Source organism: Ovis canadensis, chromosome 24, assembly GCF_042477335.2.
Source record: "Ovis canadensis isolate MfBH-ARS-UI-01 breed Bighorn chromosome 24, ARS-UI_OviCan_v2, whole genome shotgun sequence".
NCBI lineage: Eukaryota > Metazoa > Chordata > Mammalia > Artiodactyla > Bovidae > Ovis > Ovis canadensis.
Window position 1 is genome coordinate 13921496 of NC_091268.1, and position 10642 is coordinate 13932137.

The window sequence follows — 10642 nt, forward strand, 5'->3', positions numbered from 1 at the left end:
CTTTCAGCTGCAATTATCACTAAGTCTGGGACAGTGTCCAAGGTTGATTCTTGTTTAATTAATTCATTGTGATTTTACACAAAGGTTTTAAAGAACATCTATAAGGGCTTTCCTGGTGGCTCAGCAGTGAAGAATTCACTTGCCAATGCATTAGATTCAGATTTGTCCCCTGAGTTGGGAAGATCCCCTGGAGAAGGAAATAGCAACCCATTCCAGTATCCTTGCCTGGGAAATCTCATGGACAGAGGAGCCTGGCAGACTACAACCTGTAGGGTGGCAAAAGAATCAGACATAACCTAGATAGTAAACAACAAAAAAATATGTGAAGATATTAGTAGAGCAAATCACATAATTAATATCAGAAAGGTACAACATGCAAAAAAAGTAGCTTTATAAGTTTTATGAGGCTGCTCTCAATAAGGATAAAATATAGACTCACTCATTTTGATCTAATGGACTTATTAATATATTCTCCCCTGCCATGGAAAGAATATCTTTCCTTTTATTTAATACTAGATTTAATTACCTTAAAATTTGGTTAAATAAATAAAATTATAGTAAAAATAAAATTAAATGTTTTAAGGTTTTAGATGTAACAACTAATAATTTATCCAATTATTAATTGTTTTTAAAAGTTAGGGCACATTTCTTACGCCAGCAACTATGCTATGAGTTGGGACACAGCACTTAATAAAACCAGAGGGAAAATTATGTAGAAAGCTTTTTCTTGCATGGATATTATAATAAGTCAGACAATAAGAAGGAGACGTTTAATATAGTAGTTATAGTCTTATTCAGGGCTTATAATGTAATAAATAGAATAATGTGACAGAAAAGAAGAGGGAGAAGTCTACTGTGGATAATGTAATAGGAGAAGTCCCTTCTTAAAAGGTTATATTTAAGCTGTGATTGAAAGGTAGGAAGTTGCTGTCTATAGAAGCACTGTTAGAGAATAAGTAATACTAAATAAAAATTAATAAAATTATCTCCTGTCAGAGATGACAGGGCCTATATTTAGAAAAATATAAACTTTTCACAGGAAGGTTTGTGGCAGTGCCATGTTATAGAAGGACTTGTGAGACTGTGCCCTCTTGTCTTATCCTAGATTTTAATGAGGAAGATTCCAGCCTTTCTATGTTGAGGATGATGCTAGCTATAGATCTGTTATGTATGGACTTTCTTATGTCAAGGTACACTCCGTCTATTTCCAATTTGTTGGGAGATGTTTTTACAAAATAATGTTGAATTTCTATGTGAAAATTAACAACTCAAGGAAAAATTAAGAATATAATTCAACATAAAAAGCATCAAAAAAAATATTTAAGTAAACTTAACCAAAGAGACAAGTCTTGTAAACCGAAAACTACAAAAGGTTACTGAGAGATATTATGGAACACACACAAATATGAAAATATATTTATTATCTGGGGCATTTAAAAGTATTAAGCTGTTGATATTATCTCAAGTGATCTACAGATCCAAATAGCAAAACTGACTTTGCAGAAATAGAAAAATCCATGGTAAAATTCATAAGAAATCTCAAGGACTCGAAATTGCCAAAAAAATCTTGAAAACAAGAAAGCTGGGGGTCTCATACTTCCTGACTCTAAAACATACTATACAAAACAATGGTAATCATGGCACCAGTATTCTAATAAAGATGGACAGCGGACTAATGGAATAAATAGAAAGTCTAGAAATAAACCTTTGTATATGCCTTTAGATAATTTTCAACAAGGGTGCCAAGAGTATTTAGTGGGGAAAAGATATTATAACAAGTTATAAAAAGGCAATCACAAAAAAACAATTATTGTATGATTTCACTTACATGAAGCACTTAAAGCAGATTCATAATGGGGTTCCATGAGCTTAAATGGAGAATTTTGTTTAATGACTACTTTTAGTTTGGGAAGTTGGAAAACTTTAGGAGAATGGATAGTGGTAGTGTTTGCATAACAAGTATTTGTCAATTTAAAATGATTAAAATTGTAAATTTTATTCTGTATGTTTTACTAAGTCATGTCCAACTCTGCTGATCCCATGGGCTGCAGCAGACCAGGCTTCCCTGTCCTTTTTTGATCTCCTGGAGTCTGCTTAAAGTCATGCTCATTGAGTTTGTGATCCTATCTAACCGTCTCATCCTCTGTTGTCCCCTTCTCCTCCTGCCTTCAATCTTTCCCAGAATCAGGGTCTTTTCCAATGAGTTGGCTCTTTGTATCAGGTGGCCAAAATATTGGAGCTTCAGCTTCAGCATCAGTCCTTCCAAGAATAGTCAGGGTTGATTTCCTTTAGGGTTGGCTGGTTTGATCCCTTTACTGCACAAGGGATTCCCAAGAGTCTTCTCCACTACCACATTTCAAAAGCATCAATTCTTTGACACTCAACCTTCTTTAGGTATATATGACCACAATATTCAAAATAAATGTAAGAACTAAGGGACTTCTTTGGTGGGGCAGTGGATGGGAATCTGCCTGCCAGTGCAGGGGACATAGGTTCAATCCCTGGTCTTGGAAAATTCCTCATGCTGCAGAGCGATTAAGTCCATGCTCTACAACCACTGAGCACAGGCTCTAGAGCCTGAGAGGCACGGCTTGAGAGCTGCATGCCAGAACTACCAAAGTCTGCATACTCCAGGGTCCTCTAGCCACAACCAATGAGCCCCGGTGCTGCAATTACTGAAGCCCAGGCACCCTAGAGACAGCAAGTCACAACTACAGAGCCCTCAGGCTGCAGCTACTGAAGCCCGTGCACCTAGAGCCTATGCTCCTCAACAAAAGAAGCCACAGAAATAAGAAGCCCATGCACCACAACTAGAGAGCAGCCCCCACTCTCCACAACTATAGAAATCCCACGCACAGCAATGAAGACCCAGTGCAACCAATAAATAAACAAAACAGTGTATGTGTTAGTTGCTCAGTCATGCCCAACTCTTTGCAACCCCTTGGACTGTACCCCACCAGGCTCCTCTGTCCATGGGATTCCCCAGGCAAGAATACTGGAATGGCTTGCATTCCATGTCAAAAAAAAAAAAAAAATGAAGTCAGTTTCTTAAAAGGAACAAAAAGAAAAAAACCTAAGGTGACTTCGTTAATTGGTTTATGATAGCTAGATAGCCCAAAGCATATGCAAATACCATTGGCTTCAGATAAACTTGGGTAACTTGTTTAAGAGGCAAATATGTTAATCCAATGGCAAAACCACTAAATTAAATTTTCTTTTTTATGTAAATTTATTTATTTTATTTTTAAATGTAAATTTATTTATTTTAATTAGAGGCTAATTACCTTACAATATTGTGTGGTTTTGCCATACATCAACATGAATCTGCCACAGGTATACACGTGTTCCCCATCCTGAACCCCCTTCCCTCTACCATCCCTCTGGGTCTTCCCAGTGCACCAGCCCCAAGCATTCAGTATCATGCATCAAACCTGGACTGGCAATTCGTTTCATATATGATATTATACATGTTTCACAATTAAATTTTCTATTTTTTATTTTTTATTTTATATTAGAGTAATGATCAATAATGTGTTAGTGTCCAGTGTAAGGCAAAGGGACTGAGTTATACATATATATGTATCTATTGTATCAAATTCTTTTTCCATTTAGGTTATTACAAAATGCTGAGTATAGTTCTCTGTGTTATAGAGTAGGCCCTTGTTGATTATCTATTTCAAAAATACTAGTGTGTATTGTCAATATCCAAGTATTATGCAATCAACTTGAGCAGCCTGCCAGTCTCCTCTGTCCATGGAATTTTTCAGGCAAGAATACTAGAGTGGGTTGCCATGGTCTGTCCAGGGAATGCTCCCAATCCAGGGAGCAAACCCAAGTCTCTTGCATCTCTTGCACTGGCAGGTGGCTTCCTTACCACTAGTGCCACCTGGGGTTGTAATAAGTCACAATAAATTAAACATTTTTGCACTTCAGAAAAAATAAATCTCTAAAACATTTTTTTAGGTTTTCTTTTTTTCCTTTTTTTTTTTTTTTTTTTTGGCGAGGGGCTATATTCTTCCTGGCAAAGCCCATGGACAGAAAATCCTGGCTGGTCATGGTCCACACAGTTGCAAAGAGTCAGACAGGACTGAGGCAACCTAGCACCTAGCACAGAGCATGGCAAGAAGATAGCAGCACAAGATGCTCTGCAATGATTTAAGTCCTGAACTTCGTGAAAGAGATTATTTTTTCCCTAAAGCAAGTGTCAGGTAGTATTTTAGGTGTCATAGCTAAAGAACAGCAGCTATCTACAAGGGATTAGAAACAGGGGCAGGAACTGCAAGTTCAACCCAATGATACAATAGGTGACTTGTTAACTGAAAGCACCAATTCTTATCTGGATAACAGTTTTTTTTTTAATACTCTAAAGGTATAAACTCTTTGTAAAGTAACCTTCTTAATGGGACTATTGGAGAAGGCAATGGCATCCCACTCCAGTACTCTTGCCTGGAAAATCCCACGGACGGAGGAGCCTGGTAGGCTGCAGTCCATGGGGTCGAGAAGATTCAGACATGACTGAGCGACTTCACTTTGACTTTTCATTTTCATGCATTGGAGAAGGAAATGGCAACCCACTCCAGTATTCTTGCCTAGAGAATCCCAGGGATGGGGGAGTCTGGTGGACTGCCGTCTATGGGGTCGCACAGAGTCGGACACGACTGAAGCGACTTAGCAGCAGCAGCAGCAGCAGCAGCAGCAGCAGCAATGAGACTATTAATGAAAATAATAGTTTTGAACATATTTTAAATTTATTTTAACAATTTTAAGCTAATTTTCATTTAAATATTTTTATCTTATTTATACTTAACTTATTATTTAATTTTTACTAATTTTGATATAGAAATATACAGGCTTAGGCAAAATTCTGAGAAAGAATACTAATAAGGGACTTCTAGAGTCTTCAAATGTCAAAATATCTTAGCTATCATAGTAATTATGTGTCAAGGTGCACATGAATAAAGAGATCAGTGGAAAAATTAAAGTTTTGAATTGGACCCAAATACAGTGGGAGTTCTAAATAAAATAGAATTTCAAATCAATGGCAAAAAGATAAATAGGTGGATATTTTTAAAAATTCTAAAATTTAAAGAACAAATACAATCAACCCCTATTTAAACTCCTAAATAAATTCAAGATGAATCAAATGTTATAAAATGTAAGATTTGAAAAATGATTGGAAAATTAAGTGCAAAAGGAAAAAATAACTGAAGAACTTTTGGCTCAAGTGAAATGAGAAAATTCTTGCTGAGCAAGATACATTTTTTTAATTTAATATAAACTACAAAAAGTTTTACAGGCAAAAATAATTCTACATAGGATAAAAGGTTAAAAACAAATAGCCAGAAAACATTAACTATATATACAATGTAAAAGAGATCATTTCTCTTGCTTAAAAATCTCTCATAAAAATAAAAAAATGAATGAATCAGATTAACGATTATATATATATATATATATATAATCCACAAACAAATACAAATCAAATTAAACATGTGGGAAGATACTCAAACTTAATTATATCAAAAGGTTTGCCATTAAAGTAAAAAATAACTTTAATCAGATGTAATACATATATTTATCAGGTACTGGTTGTTGAGAATGTTGTCAAAAAAATCCACATGGACTATGGACAGAACAACAGCTGTTAGTGGGGCTTCCTCAATGGCTCAGTGAGTAAAAGAGACACAGGTTAGATTCCTAAGTCAGGAAGATCCCCTGGAGGAGAAAATGGCAACCCATTCCAGTATTCTTGCCTGAAAAATCCCAAGAACAGAGAATCCTGGCAGGCTACACTCTATGGAGTTGCAAAGAGTAGGACACAGCTGAGCAGCTAAGCACAGACATAGTAACTGTTAGTACAGCCTCAAGAGCAATAGTTTGGAGTGAATTAAGTCAGAAAGAGAAAAAAATATATAGTATATTAACGTATCTGTATGGAATCTAGAAAAATGGTGTTGATGAATCTATTTGCAGGAAAGAAATGGAGATGCAGATATAGAGATGGGACTCGTGGACACAGTAGGGTAAGGAAAGAATGAGATAAACAGATAAAGTAGCATCGGCATATATACACTACCTTGTGTAAAACAGATAACTGTGAAAAGGTGCTATATAACACAGGGAGCCCAGCTTGGCACTCTGTGGTGACTTACAGGGGTGGAGTCGGGGGAAGAGAGGGAGGCTCAAGATGGAAGTGATGCTGGTTCAGCCACTAAGTCATGTCTGACTCTTGCAACCCCTGGACTGTAGAGTGTCAGGCTCCTCTGTCCATGGGACTCTCCAGGCAAGAATCCTGGAGTGGGTTGCCATTTCCTTCTCCAGGGGATCTTCCTGACACAGGAATCAAACCCGGATCTCCTGCATTGCGGGCAGATTCTTTACTGACTGAGCTAGGAGGCAGGGTGACATGTGCATGATTATGACTAATTTGGGCTGTTGTATGGCAGAAACCAACACAGCATGGTAAAGCAGTTTTCCTCCAATTAAAATTAATTTTGAAAAAGAGAATGATATTTTGGCAATACATATCAATATCATCATTTTAAATGCATATACTACATGACCTTTGAATCAAATGTAATATCAACAGTTCTATACCTAGGACCTTATATTTGCACATATTCAGAAACATACATTTATTGGAAACATAACTGTCCTAAAAAGTTTGAGAATCTCATGAAAAGAATAGACATTGATTTTGATATAAATTTATAAAGAGTGTTTTGAAAAATGAGAAAATCTAAGAAATACATATGGACTGGTATGAAAATATCTATATGATATTGCATATCTATAAGACATTGCATAGCAAAGCAAGTGATGCATATATAGAAACAAAGAAATATACGTATAGAGAATACACTTGCATCTGAAAAGATTAGTAGATAATAATTAAGAAAGAAATTTAGGGTCAGCCTCTGAGAATGAGCACTGGAAGAAGCTGAGAGAAAAATAGAAAATTCATTTTACATTTCACCTCATATTGTTGGGATCTCCTTGTGGCTCAGACAGCAAAGAAATTGCCTGCAGTGCAGGAGACCCAGGTTCCATCCCTGGGTTGGGAAGATCCCCTGGAAAAGGGAATGGCAATCCATTCCAGTATTCTTGCCCGTAGAATTCCATGGACAGAGGAGCTTGGTGCACTACAGTCTATGGGGTGGCAAACAATCGGATTCTACTGAGTGACTACACTTTTGTAGCATTTAGCTTTCACTTATGCTATTTATTATCTATTTTACTTCAGTTTCATTGTAAACAGTAAAAGTAGAAAAGTAAAAATGTTGTGTATAATGCAAGTGAAAAACAGTATAGGCAAGTCATACACAATTATACATTTTAAACTGTATAAGTAAAAATGCTAACTTAAATGACAAGATGCTGAATAAAAATTACACTGTCCCTGAAAAAGAATAAAAATATAAACGCATAAGTTGATGAAAAATCAGTATAACTATGTAAAAATTTACTCTCTAATTCATTACATATCAACTCCTTGCTATATAGGCATTACATCATTCTAGATACACTGATGGGCAAGTAATTATAGTCTTTATATTCTAGAAAGTAGGAAAACTGCAGTTATACCATGGTTGTATAATCGTAATGTTTAATTACTATTACCATAAACTCGTTGAAGAAAGAGAAATCAGAACAACTTTTAAAATGACTTTTGCATTCGAACAAAATGAACTTTGATGTCAAATGACTCCCTTCATGATGGATGATGCATTTATTTAATATGGGATATGATGTTTCTTTTCCAGAGCTTCTTCATAGCATAAGTTAACTCAGAATTTCTTAGACTGTAGATTAGTGGGTTCAGCATGGGTGTTATAACTGTATAGAACACAGTCAATGATTTATCAATGTAGAAGGTCTTAGCAGGTCTTACATATATGAAAATACAGGGAACAAAGAAGCAGACAACCACAGTGATGTGGGAACCACAGGTCTGGAGGGCTTTCCACCTCCCTTCCTGACTCAGGTTCTTCAAAGAATGCAGGATGACTCCATAGGAGAGGAGTAAGAGCAGAAACACAACAGTGCAGATCAGCACCCCATTGGCCAGCACTAAGATACCAATGACAAAGGTATCAGTACAGACGAGTTTCAATAAAGGGTACATGTCACAGAGAAAGTGATCAATGATATTGGGGCCACAGAAAGGGAGCCAATAAACAGTGCTAAGTTGAATTACTGAATGCAGAAAACCTCCAACCCAGGACACCACAAGCAGCACAACACACACCCTTTGCCTCATGATCACCAAATAATGCAAGGGCTTGCAGATGGCCACGTATCTGTCATAGGCCATGACCAGCAGAAGGAAGACCCCTGATCCAGAAAAAAAGGTGCTCTGTAAAGAGCTGGGTCATGCAAGATTTGAAAGTTATGGTTTTTTCTCCAAAGAACAAGTCGGAGATCAATCTGGGGGTAATAGAAGAGGAATAAGTAATATCCATAAATGACAAGCAAGCAAGAAAAAAGTACATTCGTGTTTTCAGGGACTTACTGACAATTATAGTGACTATAATTAGAAAATTGCCCACCACAGTCAAAATGTAGAGAAACAGGAACATAACAAAAAGTGCTTTCCCCTCCTTTGGATTCTGTGTGAGTCCCAGGAGAACAAAGTAGGTTACATTGTTTTTTGACTCCATCTAATCTGTACAGGAGGTGACTTCGTATAGTAGAAGCAACTTGCCTACAAAACAAGGAAGGAAAGTTAAAGGGGGGAAATGTTCAAATGTAAGAATTTTTTTTTTCCATTCGTTAGAAGAATGAGTATAGAACAACTATTTGTGTCTGATGTGCCATGGACAATTTTATTATCAATTTGAAGACAGAGTTTCTGTCCCTCGATGCTATGACACACAACAAGAAATCAGGCAATTCCAGACTCAGGTTATTAGTGCCATTAAATGAATATTCAAACAGTGCTGAGAGTCATAGTACAAGAGTGTATCAAACAGGTATGACAGAAGACTTCCCAGAGGAAGCAAAGCTTCAGCTTTGCTGAAGTGCAAAAAAGAATTGAATTAATTAAAAAAAAATGTTAGAGAAATCCAAAAAGTGCAGCATTTATAGTCACAAAAGTCTAATACTTGAGGCCCACTTGAGGTAATTTACATAATCAATGTGGATAGATCAAACTGTGAATGGAAGTTTCCTGTCCTGAATTATCTCAGACCTCACTGACACTTCTTAGGCTCTTAGGTGGATATTTCCCTTTTCCTGACAATTAAATGCTACAGCAGTGGTTTTGTGTCCCCACCCCTACCTCTCTTCTTATTTTGCAAACTTGGATCTGCAACATCTCTAATTTTGACATCCAAGTGAATGGCAATTTAGTATTTAAAAACTTTTTAAATGTCCATAATAAACATAAGCATTTTCTATACAAAATTTAAATAAATGTTTCCTATTTATCTCATTAAATGCTTTTTCCATGTTATTGTTCAGACAAAAAATTGCTGTACTCCTCACTCATTTGTTACTCTCATAAGCCTTTAATAAATCCTATTCACTCTACTATGAAAATATATCACAAATTTGATCATTCTCTATTTCTCATTTTATTCCTGGTCCACTGCAATAGGCTCCTACCAAGTCTCTCCATGTTTATTCTAGCCTCCAACAATCGGTTCTGCTGAAGCAGCCCAAATGACATCACTCTACTGCTAAAAGATTCTAGAATATATTCTAAACATACAGTAACAGTCTACTGTTTACAATATTTAGAGCAGCAAGAACTGTAATCCTCATTTTATAATTGAGGAAACTAATGTTAGAAGATCTCATTTATTTTCCCAAAATCATACATTTCTAAGGGACAAATCTAGAATTGAAGCTGTTTGATTGATTTCAAAGTAATTAAATTTCTTACATAATAAAGACAGTCCCACAATTATGAGCCTAGTTTCCACTACTTACTGCTAATCTTACCTTGTGGAGGTTTGTTCAGAATCTAAGAGTGACTTTAAGTTACAAGTAAAGGTTTGAAATTATTTTTCATCCAATTTGACAACAGAGGACAAAAGGTCACCTTATTACTTGAGGATGCATTTTATTTCATTTGACTATCTGTCCACTTTCTCCATGGAGTTTTCAGATTATTCAGAGACACATTTTTTTAGCATTGTGTTGATTATTTGAAAGGAATTCCATGGTGCACACCCAGAAAAACAAAAGTTTACCATGTTAGGAAATTTATCAAAATGAGTAGCAAATCTTACATATACATAGAAGAAATGAACTAGTTATTTGGCAGGGAAGATTTTCAGAAATAACATATTTCCTACTAACTTCAAAAAGAAAAATAATATTTGACTGTTTAGCCCTTTTCATTCTGTCATATTAATATGACCAGACTCATTGACTGAGATTTTGGAAGACATTCTTATAATTTTTTTTGTCATACTTTAAGTCTATAAAAAGACCTGCTGAAAAATTTATCCTGGTTACCAAGTGGATAACATCTTCTCCCTGTTAAGGGGAATTATCAGTTGCAATTATCATTGAGTCTTACAATTGGAATGTGTCCAAGACTGATTCTTGTTTAATTAATTCGCTGGGATTTCCCCCAGAGTTTTTTTTTTTAATTATCTATATATAAAGATATTTAATAGGCAAAGTCACATAA

The 10642-nt window shown here is 35.8% G+C and overlaps 1 pseudogene; it reads right to left on the minus strand.

Annotated features, from left to right (window-relative positions):
* Window positions 1-7729: 7729 nt before the first annotated feature.
* On the minus strand, window positions 7730-8660 carry LOC138428829 (olfactory receptor 4A47-like; annotated as a pseudogene).
* Window positions 8661-10642: the final 1982 nt, after the last annotated feature.